The following is a 10,774-nucleotide window of genomic DNA, read 5'->3' as shown; positions in this document are numbered from 1 at the left end:
TATTTCGTTTGTGTTTGCGAAACATGCCATTGCGTGAATGGGAGAAAACTTTGGGTTGGCTTTATTGACTGAAAAACTTATGGGAATTGAGTTTATAAATGAACTTCACTTGAATCAGGGATGAACAGATAAAAATATAGTCGTAACTCCCCACATATGTTGTCCTTATTCCCCACTTACTTGGCATATGCGATATTTCGTTTGTGTTTGCGAAACATCTCATTGCTTCAATGGTTAACACTTGGGATTGCCTTTGATGACTGCAATATTCATGAAAATGACTATACAAACGAACTTCACTTGAATCAGGGATGCGTACACAAAAAAGTACACGTAACTCCCCACAAAGCCTTTCCTTACTCCCCACTTAGGTGTGACACGTGATATTTCGTTTGTGTTTGCGAACCATCCCATTGCGTGAATGGGAGAAAACTTTGGATTGGCTTTATTGACTGAAAATCTTATGGGAATTGAGTTTATAAATGAACTTCACTTGAATCAGGGATGAACAGATAAAAATATAAACGTAACTCCCCACATAGGTTTTCCTTACTCCCCACTTACTTGGCATTTGCGATATTTCGTTTGTGTTTGCGAAACATCCCATTGCGTCCATGGTTAAAACTTGGGATTGCCTTTGATGACTGAAATATTCATGAAAATGACTATACAAACGAACTTCACTTGAATCAGGGGTGAACAGATAAAAATATAGACGTAACTCCCCATATGTTGTCCTTACTCCCCACTTACTTGGCATATGCGATATTTCATTTGTGTTTGCGAAACATCCATTGCGTCAATGGATAAAACTTGGGATTGCCTTTTTTGACTAAAATTTTTATGAAAATGACTATACAAACGAACTTCACTTGAATCAGGGATGAACAGATAAAAATATAGACGTAACTCCCCACATATGTTGTCCTTACTCCCCACTTACTTGGCATATGCGATATTTCGTTTGTGTTTGCGAAACATCCCATTGCGTCAATGGATAAAACTTGGGATTGCCTTTTTTGACTAAAATTTTTATGAAAATGACTATACAAGTGAACTTCACTTGAATCAGGGATGTGTACACAAAAAAGTACACGTAACTCCCCACATAGCCTATCCTTACTCCCCACTTAGTTTAGACATGTCATATTTCGTTTGTGTTTGCGAAAGATCCCATTGCGTGAATGGGAGAAAACTTTGGATTGCCTTTATTCTCTTAACTCCCCCCCCCTTTTTCTCTTAACTTTCTCTCTCTAAAGTTCAGTTTCTCACCGGCAAAATGGTTGCCGGAAACCCTAAACCCGCTGCACCCACAACACCACCGCCTCACTTTCGACCTTCTCTCTCCTCACTCTCAAACTGCACAACAAGCGCGGCTGACTTCCCCCCCTTTTTCTCTTAAGTTTCTCTCTCTTTTGTTGGACATTTAGCTGCACGTGCGAACAGCAATTTTCAGTTTTTAAAAATTAAAAAAACCGCTGCCACGTCAGCCGTGTCAAATTCTTGTCAAAAAATTTTGTTGGAATATCATTATCCTTAAGAAAAAGGGGTAGGACGGGAGAAGCAAAAGAGAGAAAGGGTGTAAGTTAGAGTTTCCAGTGGCTGTGGTAGAGAAGAGGAATCATCTAGAGAGGTAGGGGAAGCCAACCTTGCTTTCTACTCTTGTTAATGTTGCTTAATTTTCTTCTCGTTCTTGTGGTATGATGATGGTATCATTCTGTTTTTCTTCTATTATATGCCTTTATCATTGATGCTTGAAAGCCGTGTTTTTCCGTGCTTTGCATGATCTTTTTGTGGCGTTTCTGCGTGTTCCTTGTGGCCGTTTTCGGTTTCTGGATATAGGGATGGTGGTTCTTTGGTTTCAATCTTTGCCTCAGTCTCGAGTAGTCCAGGTTTCTTTTCCTTGTTCATGTTAAGTGGTTATGTGTTAGATAGAGAAGGGGTTGGTCCATTTGTCTCGATTTTCTTTGGTTGGAATGTGTGGGTTTTGTGTATGATTCATGGTGGATGAGTGCAGCATGGTGGAGTGCTTTCATGTTATACGTAACAGCCCTAAGTTAAGGTATAAGAAACTTTAAAGTCTGGGATGGAATGGGGCACTTTGGAGAGAAGCAGAAATTTCGTCAGGGTGTTGGGTTGCAAAGGAGGGCCATACAAAAGTGTATGGGTCGCGACTTTGGATATCACTTAGGTATTTGCAGTGTTGAGTTGAGTGGAGTTGTATTCTCCAAGTGTTTTTCTTTTCCGTTTCATTAATTGATGTTTTTAGGTGGAGGTTTTATGTGTGGGCATAAGCCAAACTAGCTTAAGATGTAGGAAACTTTTAGCTTTGATGGGATGTATATGTTAGGGGTAGCAAGGGTTTTTTTGTTGGTTTTATTAATGGGTCATGGTTTCTCATGTTTTATGAAATGTGTGGTTGGTGTATGGATGGGTTCACATGTTTTGTTCTTTTCTCTCAAGTTTTTGGAGTGCTTTCATGATATACATGCAAAATTTTATGCTCCTTCCTTCCTTTTCTATTTAACATTACGTAAATACATTTTATAGCATTGTGGGTAGTTTAGTTTTTGTCTTTTAGCATGATTGGGAGCAGCTTTACGAAACTGAAATCGTCACATGCACATTCAATTCTTTCTTTTCTCTTTCTTCTCTCATTCCATTTATAGGTGACACGTAAATGCAAGGTATGTAGGGGTCACGGGTTTGTTTTGTCTCTTTCCTTTAAACCATTCATGTGACTTTTTGAGGGAGGGGTATCCTTTAAATGAATTGGTGCAGACCGTGCCATGTTTTCTTCCTTTCTCTTTTGGATTCGTTTTTTTGTCATTAAAGGATACAAAATCCTTAGTTTTTCCTCTTGTTGTCATGCGTGAAAGGAATAGGTGCAGCGGAATTAGAAATGACACGTACGGTAAGTTATATATTGACTAATTTTCTTTGAAGGGTTTGAATGCGTTAGGAGTATTAATTGACGTGTAAATTTTCTTGCGCGTGTGTTTGATTTTTGGTATGTGATTACATACTGGGGTGATATATGAATATGGGTTGGTTGGAAGACTTTATTTTTCAAGCATGATGTGATGGTGAGTGCTTTGTTGGCAATATGAAATTCTCATGTGTTTCATATTGAGAGTATTTTGCTTTGCTTGAAAGCTCTTGGTGGAATTTAATGAAGATTTTAGATGAATGTGATGCTATGTTTGGTTTAGTATGATTGTTTGGATTTGGGGTTTGTGTGTTCAAACCAAAGATGGATTGTGTTCATAAAGTTTCCGTGTTAATCGAATGCGACGTTGAGTATTATTGGACAAGTTTTATTTATGAATTTCTTTTATGAATATCAATGTTTATGGTTAGCTTACCCCTATTTGTTTGTTTGTATGTTTGTTGCCTGTGCGATGATCGTATAACGTGTGTGTTATACGGGAGCAGACGGTAATGCAGATATTTCTGACTCGAAGTAGATATCGGAAAGGATGGAGTGGACTCGGGGATTTATGGCTTATTTTGTTGATTTAAATCAAACAGTGAAGACTATGAAATTTTCTTTTAATTTCTAGTATTTAGTTGGAACTTTGGTTATTTAATATTATTATTATTTCAAATTAACATTTGGATTACCTAGTTACTTTTAAATTAAAAGTTTTTAATTAGTACATTTTCAATGTTTATTTCTATTTTTGCGAAACGCAAAAATTTTCTAACTTTCCGTGACGTCCCAAAATTGGGGTGTTACATTTTGGTATCAGAGCCAGGTTTTCGAAAAAACTTTGGGAATGTGGGGAGTGAGCTCGTCTAGTTGATGTTGTGTGACTCTAGTCAGTGTTGTGAATTATACTTGATTAAGGTATTGTTTGGATGGTTTCCTTTGGTTTGACTTGTTTTATCTATTTGGAGATATTTACAGGGTATGTAAAGTATGCTTTGTGATGTTTGTATAATACATGTTGGTGGTGAAATGTTCAATTTGGTAAATGTTATGTTGATGAAGCATGTTATGCTTGATTGTGTGTGGGATGTGTAGTATGGATTCTCTCATATCTGTAAAACCAGGTTGTACTTTTACCCATAGGACTTTGGTGAGTCGGGTAAAAGGGGGTTTTGTTCTACCGTAAGTCTTTGGCCTAAGCTTAGTTACAGCGCTCTTACCAGGTTTTGGTTAGGTAAGGGTGGTGCTCTTGTCAGGTTTTGGTGAACAGGCAAGGGTTGTTGCGTGTGGGTCTTAGGGAAAGCAGTGCTCTTACCGGGTTTTGGTGAACAGGTAAGGGTTGTGCTCTTGCTGGGTTTTGGTGAACAGGCAAGGGTAGTTGCTTGTAAGTCCTAAGGAAAGCAACACTTTTACCGGGTTTTGGTGAGCAGGTAGGTGTTGTTCTCTTGTCGGGTTTTGGTGAACAGACAAGGGTTGTTACTTGTAAGTCTTAAGGAAAAGCAGGAGAATGGTCTTTCCAAGAGGCGTTGGTGCGCAGGAAAGGTAGAATGGTTGGTTATGAGAGAATGACATACTGTTGGATATTACTTGGTGGTAATATGTTCTGGATTGCATGTTTTGGTTTTGGGAACATGTTTCAAGTAGTAATCTTTGATGAGTGATACATATGTGGATTCAGGCAAGGTGAATTTTATGTGTGGGTAATATAATGTTGCATGATATCACAATATGGTTGTTTTTTTCTCTATAAGATTATTTGCGTTAAAGGTATGTAAAAAATTTCATGTTGACATATAATTATTTGGTGGTTGCTTTGTTTTGATAAAGTTTAATAATGGTATGGATTCTAAATAATTTTGTTATTTATGAATTATAAGTTTATATTGTGAAAATGAATAAGGTATAAAGCTATGTGTGGAAAGAAAAGAAAAGTTGTATGTTAGATTATTTTGTTAAGAATATTTTGTTAAGAATTATGAGGTTTTCTATTTTATATTTGTAGTGAATGTTTAGGTGTACAAATTGTTTTGATATGAGATTTTTTCATCATGTGATTGTGTAAAAAAAAAAAAAAAATTTAAGTATGCAAGATGTTTTATTTCTGAATAGACAATTTTCGAGGACGAAAATTTTTAAAGTTGGGGAGAATGTAAGACCCGGGAAAAAATTACATTAAAGGAAAACACATAGAAAGAAAATTAATGGCTAGATTAATATTGTTGATTTATTTAATTTAATTAGGTTATTAAATTATGAAATAGGAAATAATTATTATTTGAGTGATTTAAGTTGTTGTGGTGTTTATAATAATTATTTAAGTGATTTAAGGAATTATGGTTAGTGGAGTTTAAGGGTGTTAAGTCTTATAATGTGCATAATATCATGTGATGGCATATAGCCTAGTGGTGAGAGATCCGTGTATAGAAGAGCAGGTGCAGGGTTCAAAACCTGGCTGGCATAAAGTTGCGTTTGTGTTTGTTTTAGAATTCATATTTTTTTTCTCTCCTTTAAAGGTGTGGGGCCCATGGAGCGTAAATGAATTGTGTTTCCAGGAGCATGCAGAATATTGGATTTCAAAACACTGCAACAGTTTGTTTTATTTTTTATTTTTTTCGCTTTCTGTTTTTTTATATCTTTTGGAGTTAAATGATAACAAAAATAAAATGGGCTAGAAATCTTAACAAAATTATTGGGTGGGATTAGATAAAGCTAAACCCTAAAAGTTTTCTTTAAGAAAAAGGGGTAGGACGGGAGAAGGAAAAGAGAGAAAGGGTGTAAGTTATAGTTTCCAGTGGCTGTGGTAGAGAAGAGGAATCATCTAGAGAGGTAGGGGAAGCCAACCTTGCTTTCTACTCTTGTTAATGTTGCTTAATTTTCTTCTCGTTCTTGTGGTATGATGATGGTATCGTTCTGTTTTTCTTCTATTATATGCCTTTATCATTGATGCTTGAAAGCCGTGTTTTTCCGTGCTTTGCATGATCTTTTTGTGGCGTTTCTGCGTGTTCCTTGTGGTCGTTTTCGGTTTCTGGATATAGGGATGGTGGTTCTTTGGTTTCAATCTTTGCCTCAGTCTCGAGTAGTCCAGGTTTCTTTTCCTTGTTCATGTTAAGTGGTTATGTGTTAGATAGAGAAGGGGTTGGTCCATTTGTCTCGATTTTCTTTGGTTGGAATGTGTGGGTTTTGTGTATGATTCATGGTGGATGAGTGCAGCATGGTGGAGTGCTTTCATGTTATAGGTAACAGCCCTAAGTTAAGGTATAAGAAACTTTAAAGTCTGGGATGGAATGGGGCACTTTGGAGAGAAGCAGAAATTTCGTCAGGGTGTTGGGTTGCAAAGGAGGGCCATACAAAAGTGTATGGGTCGCGACTTTGGATATCACTTAGGTATTTGCAGTGTTGAGTTGAGTGGAGTTGTATTCTCCAAGTGTTTTTCTTTTCCGTTTCATTAATTGATGTTTTTAGGTGGAGGTTTTATGTGTGGGCATAAGCCAAACTAGCTTAAGATGTAGGAAACTTTTAGCTTTGATGGGATGTATATGTTAGGGGTAGCAAGGGTTTTTTTGTTGGTTTTATTAATGGGTCATGGTTTCTCATGTTTTATGAAATGTGTGGTTGGTGTATGGATGGGTTCACATGTTTTGTTCTTTTCTCTCAAGTTTTTGGAGTGCTTTCATGATATACATGCAAAATTTTATGCTCCTTCCTTCCTTTTCTATTTAACATTACGTAAATACATTTTATAGCATTGTGGGTAGTTTAGTTTTTGTCTTTTAGCATGATTGGGAGCAGCTTTACGAAACTGAAATCGTCACATGCACATTCAATTCTTTCTTTTCTCTTTCTTCTCTCATTCCATTTATAGGTGACACGTAAATGCAAGGTATGTAGGGGTCACGGGTTTGTTTTGTCTCTTTCCTTTAAACCATTCATGTGACTTTTTGAGGGAGGGGTATCCTTTAAATGAATTGGTGCAGACCGAGCCATGTTTTCTTCCTTTCTCTTTTGGATTCGTTTTTTTGTCATTAAAGGATACAAAATCCTTAGTTTTTCCTCTTGTTGTCATGCGTGAAAGGAATAGGTGCAGCGGAATTAGAAATGACACGTACGGTAAGTTATATATTGACTAATTTTCTTTGAAGGGTTTGAATGCGTTAGGAGTATTAATTGACGTGTAAATTTTCTTGCGCGTGTGTTTGATTTTTGGTATGTGATTACATACTGGGGTGATATATGAATATGGGTTGGTTGGAAGACTTTATTTTTCAAGCATGATGTGATGGTGAGTGCTTTGTTGGCAATATGAAATTCTCATGTGTTTCATATTGAGAGTATTTTGCTTTGCTTGAAAGCTCTTGGTGGAATTTAATGAAGATTTTAGATGAATGTGATGCTATGTTTGGTTTAGTATGATTGTTTGGATTTGGGGTTTGTGTGTTCAAACCAAAGATGGATTGTGTTCATAAAGTTTCCGTGTTAATCGAATGCGACGTTGAGTATTATTGGACAAGTTTTATTTATGAATTTCTTTTATGAATATCAATGTTTATGGTTAGCTTACCCCTATTTGTTTGTTTGTATGTTTGTTGCCTGTGCGATGATCGTATAACGTGTGTGTTATACGGGAGCAGACGGTAATGCAGATATTTCTGACTCGAAGTAGATATCGGAAAGGATGGAGTGGACTCGGGGATTTATGGCTTATTTTGTTGATTTAAATCAAACAGTGAAGACTATGAAATTTTCTTTTAATTTCTAGTATTTAGTTGGAACTTTGGTTATTTAATATTATTATTATTTCAAATTAACATTTGGATTACCTAGTTACTTTTAAATTAAAAGTTTTTAATTAGTACATTTTCAATGTTTATTTCTATTTTCGCGAAACGCAAAAATTTTCTAACGTTCCGTGACGTCCCAAAATTGGGGTGTTACAGCTGAGGCTTCCACCTCTGCAGCAGACTTACCCGCTAACTGGACAGTGCCCAAAGATATGTCTCTTGACAACATCATAGGGGATATTTCTAAAGGCGTTTCCACACGCAGGCAGCTAGGCCAGTTCTGTCTAAACGTAGCATTTGTCTCCCAACTTGAGCCAAAATCAGTGAATGATGCTCTCAAGGATGAACACTGGTTTTTAGCAATGCAGGACGAACTGGATCAATTCAAGAGAAATGATGTTTGGGATCTTGTTCCAAGAACTCAATCACAACAAATCATAGGCACTAAGTGGGTTTTTCGCAACAAGCTGGATGACTCTAGTGTGATTATTAAGAATAAGGCTAGATTGGTAGCCAAGGGATACTGTCAATAAGAAGGGATTGATTATGATGAGACCTATGCTCCTGTAGCACGCCTTGAGGCCATCCGAATTCTTCTTGCCATCTCATCCTTACTCAAATTCAAGCTCTTTCAAATGGATGTGAAGAGCGTCTTCCTAAACGGCTTCATTAAGGAAGAAGTCTATGTGGCACAACCCCCTGGATTCACAGACTATGAGTTTCCAGATCATGTGTATAAGTTAAAAAAAGCTCTCTATGGACTTAAGCAAGCCCCTCGCTCATGGTATGAGAGGCTAAGTGAATTTCTGATTCAAAACAGTTTTCGAAGAGGGCAGGTGGATTCTACTCTCTTCATTAAGAAAGCCAAAAATGATCTACTATTTGTTCAAATTTATGTGGATGACATCATTTTTGGTTCAACAAATCCTAGTCTCTGCAAAGATTTCTCAAAAACCATGCAAGATGAGTTTGAAATGTCCATGATGGGGGAGCTGCACTTCTTTCTAGGACTCCAAATTAAGCAGGGAAGGCATGGACTCTTTATTCATCAATCTAAATACTGCACTGAGCTACTAAAAAAGTTTCACATGGAAGCTTGCAAGGAATCATCAACCCCTATGGCTACAAATTGCTATCTAGACTGTGATGAAACAGGGCCTGCAGTGGATCAGACTAAATATCGTGGAATGATCGGATCACTTCTCTATCTCATAGCTAGCCGTCCAGATATTATGCACAGTGTGTGTGTATGTGCCAGATTCCAGTCCTGTCCTAAAGAATCACACCTAACTGCTGTCAAACGCATTTTTAAATACCTTAAGGGCACTAGAAATCTGGGTCTATGGTATCCTCATGGCTCAAATATCTCCCTAGTAGGGTACAACGATTCAGATTTTGGTGGTTGCAAAATTGACAGGAAGAGCACCAGTGGCACCTGCCATCTCCTAGGTGGTTCTCTAATTTCATGGCACTCAAAAAAACAGGTATGTGTTGCTCTGTCCACTACTGAAGCAGAATATATAGCTGCTGGCAGCTGCTGCGCTCAATCTATTTGGATTAAGAACCAGCTTGAGGATTATGGCATTTACCTCAATCACATTCCGTTAAAATGTGACAATACCAGTGCAATTAATCTTACAAAAAATCCTGTACTGCATTCCAAGACCAAACATATTGAAATCCGCCACCACTTTATCAGAGATCATGTATCCAAGGGAGAGTGCAAGGTCGAGTACATTGACACACAACATCAACTAGCAGACATCTTCACTAAACCTCTGGCCAGAGAGAGATTTTACACTCTTCGAAATGAATTGGGTATTTTGGACCTCACTTGCTCAAATTAATTCTGTCTCCTTAACTGCTGTTTGTGTGTGTGTGTCATTCTTATGTTACTGCTGTATGTATATTACTTTTCTACTACAATTAAATCCAATCTCAAATCATATGCATTCTGTTTCTGGTTTCTGCATCTACCTGTATGTCCAATTTGTTCAAACTGTATAGCTGCTTACCTAATCTTGGTCCTAATTCATTATCGTGCCTTGTCTGAAGCCTAGTTTTAAACTGAGTTCTGCATCACATAGTTACTACTTAATTTCTTAAAAAGAAGCCCGCTAATCCATTAGGTAAGTAAATTCCCTGCTCTTAATAGCAGCCTTAACTTCTGCTCCTAGGACCCTGGTACTTTCTAATCCCTCAAAAACCCTAGGTCCCCCTCCCCTCTCCACATCTGCTCCGCCGTCACCTACACCCTCCACCACTCCGCCATGGCATCCTCCTCTACCTCTCGCAAACGTGTCAAGCGCATGGCCACCAAGCAACGGGATCCTGATATTGATGGTTGGATCAGTGACAGCGCCGCTCAAGAACACTTCAATGAATCCTTCCGCAATCGCAAAATCATCAACCACAAGCATGTTGAAATATCCTTCTTTCGCAATCACGGCTTTACCTTCCCAGAGCTTATCTCCCACCAACACCTGGACACGTTCGTTCAACTCACCGGTGACATTTACCCCGATTTGGTTAGGGTTTTCTACGCAAATCTCGCGTGTCAAGATGATCTCCTCATCTCGCGTGTCAAAGGGGTAGACATTTACCTCACTATAGATGTTTGGACCGACATCGCTGGCTTCCGCATCTCTGGCATTCCAGCCCATCGAGGGTTTCCTGGGGCAAATCGCTTGGATGTATATCAGGGTTGCTTGAGGGATCCCAAAGCCAAACGCGATTATAGTATTTTTCGCGCTGGTGGGATGAAGAAGGATGAGCGCGTACTCGCGTTCTTAACTGCCTGGATTCTGGTTCCCCGCAACGGCAACCATGCTCAACTCACCACAGAGGACGTCTTCCTTCTCCATGCCTTCAAGTCAAATGTTCTTGTAGACTGGTCTGAGGTTATCTCTGATACAATGCAGAAAGCCATCAAGTTACCCAATTATCCTCTGCCCTATGCCGTTTTCGTGTGCAAAATTCTCGAGCTTTACAAAGTGGACTTCTCTGGCGAGGCTTCCTACACTCCAAATCACACAAGTCTAATTGGGGCAAATGCCCTTCATCA

The 10,774-nt window shown here is 38.3% G+C and overlaps 2 long non-coding RNA genes across 3 annotated transcripts; both read left to right on the top strand.

The window, feature by feature from the left end:
- The first annotated feature begins 1,533 nt into the window (after positions 1-1,533).
- LOC114166467 lies at positions 1,534-3,612 on the top strand. Of its 2 annotated transcripts, none has more exons than XR_003599933.1 (2): positions 1,534-1,633; positions 3,436-3,612. It is a non-coding gene; the product is annotated as an uncharacterized LOC114166467 (long non-coding RNA). The 2 variants fall into 2 exon arrangements; XR_003599932.1 differs by lacking the exon at positions 1,534-1,633 and adding an exon at positions 1,645-2,914.
- A 1,718-nt stretch (positions 3,613-5,330) lies between these two features.
- On the top strand, positions 5,331-7,737 carry LOC114166466. The gene is made up of 2 exons (XR_003599931.1): positions 5,331-5,758; positions 7,561-7,737. It is a non-coding gene; the product is annotated as an uncharacterized LOC114166466 (long non-coding RNA).
- Positions 7,738-10,774: the final 3,037 nt, after the last annotated feature.

This window comes from Vigna unguiculata, chromosome 10 (genome assembly GCF_004118075.2).
Source record: "Vigna unguiculata cultivar IT97K-499-35 chromosome 10, ASM411807v1, whole genome shotgun sequence".
Classification (NCBI taxonomy): Eukaryota; Viridiplantae; Streptophyta; class Magnoliopsida; order Fabales; family Fabaceae; genus Vigna; species Vigna unguiculata.
The sequence above is the reverse complement of the archived record's forward strand: the minus strand, read 5'-3'. Positions and strand labels throughout refer to the sequence as shown.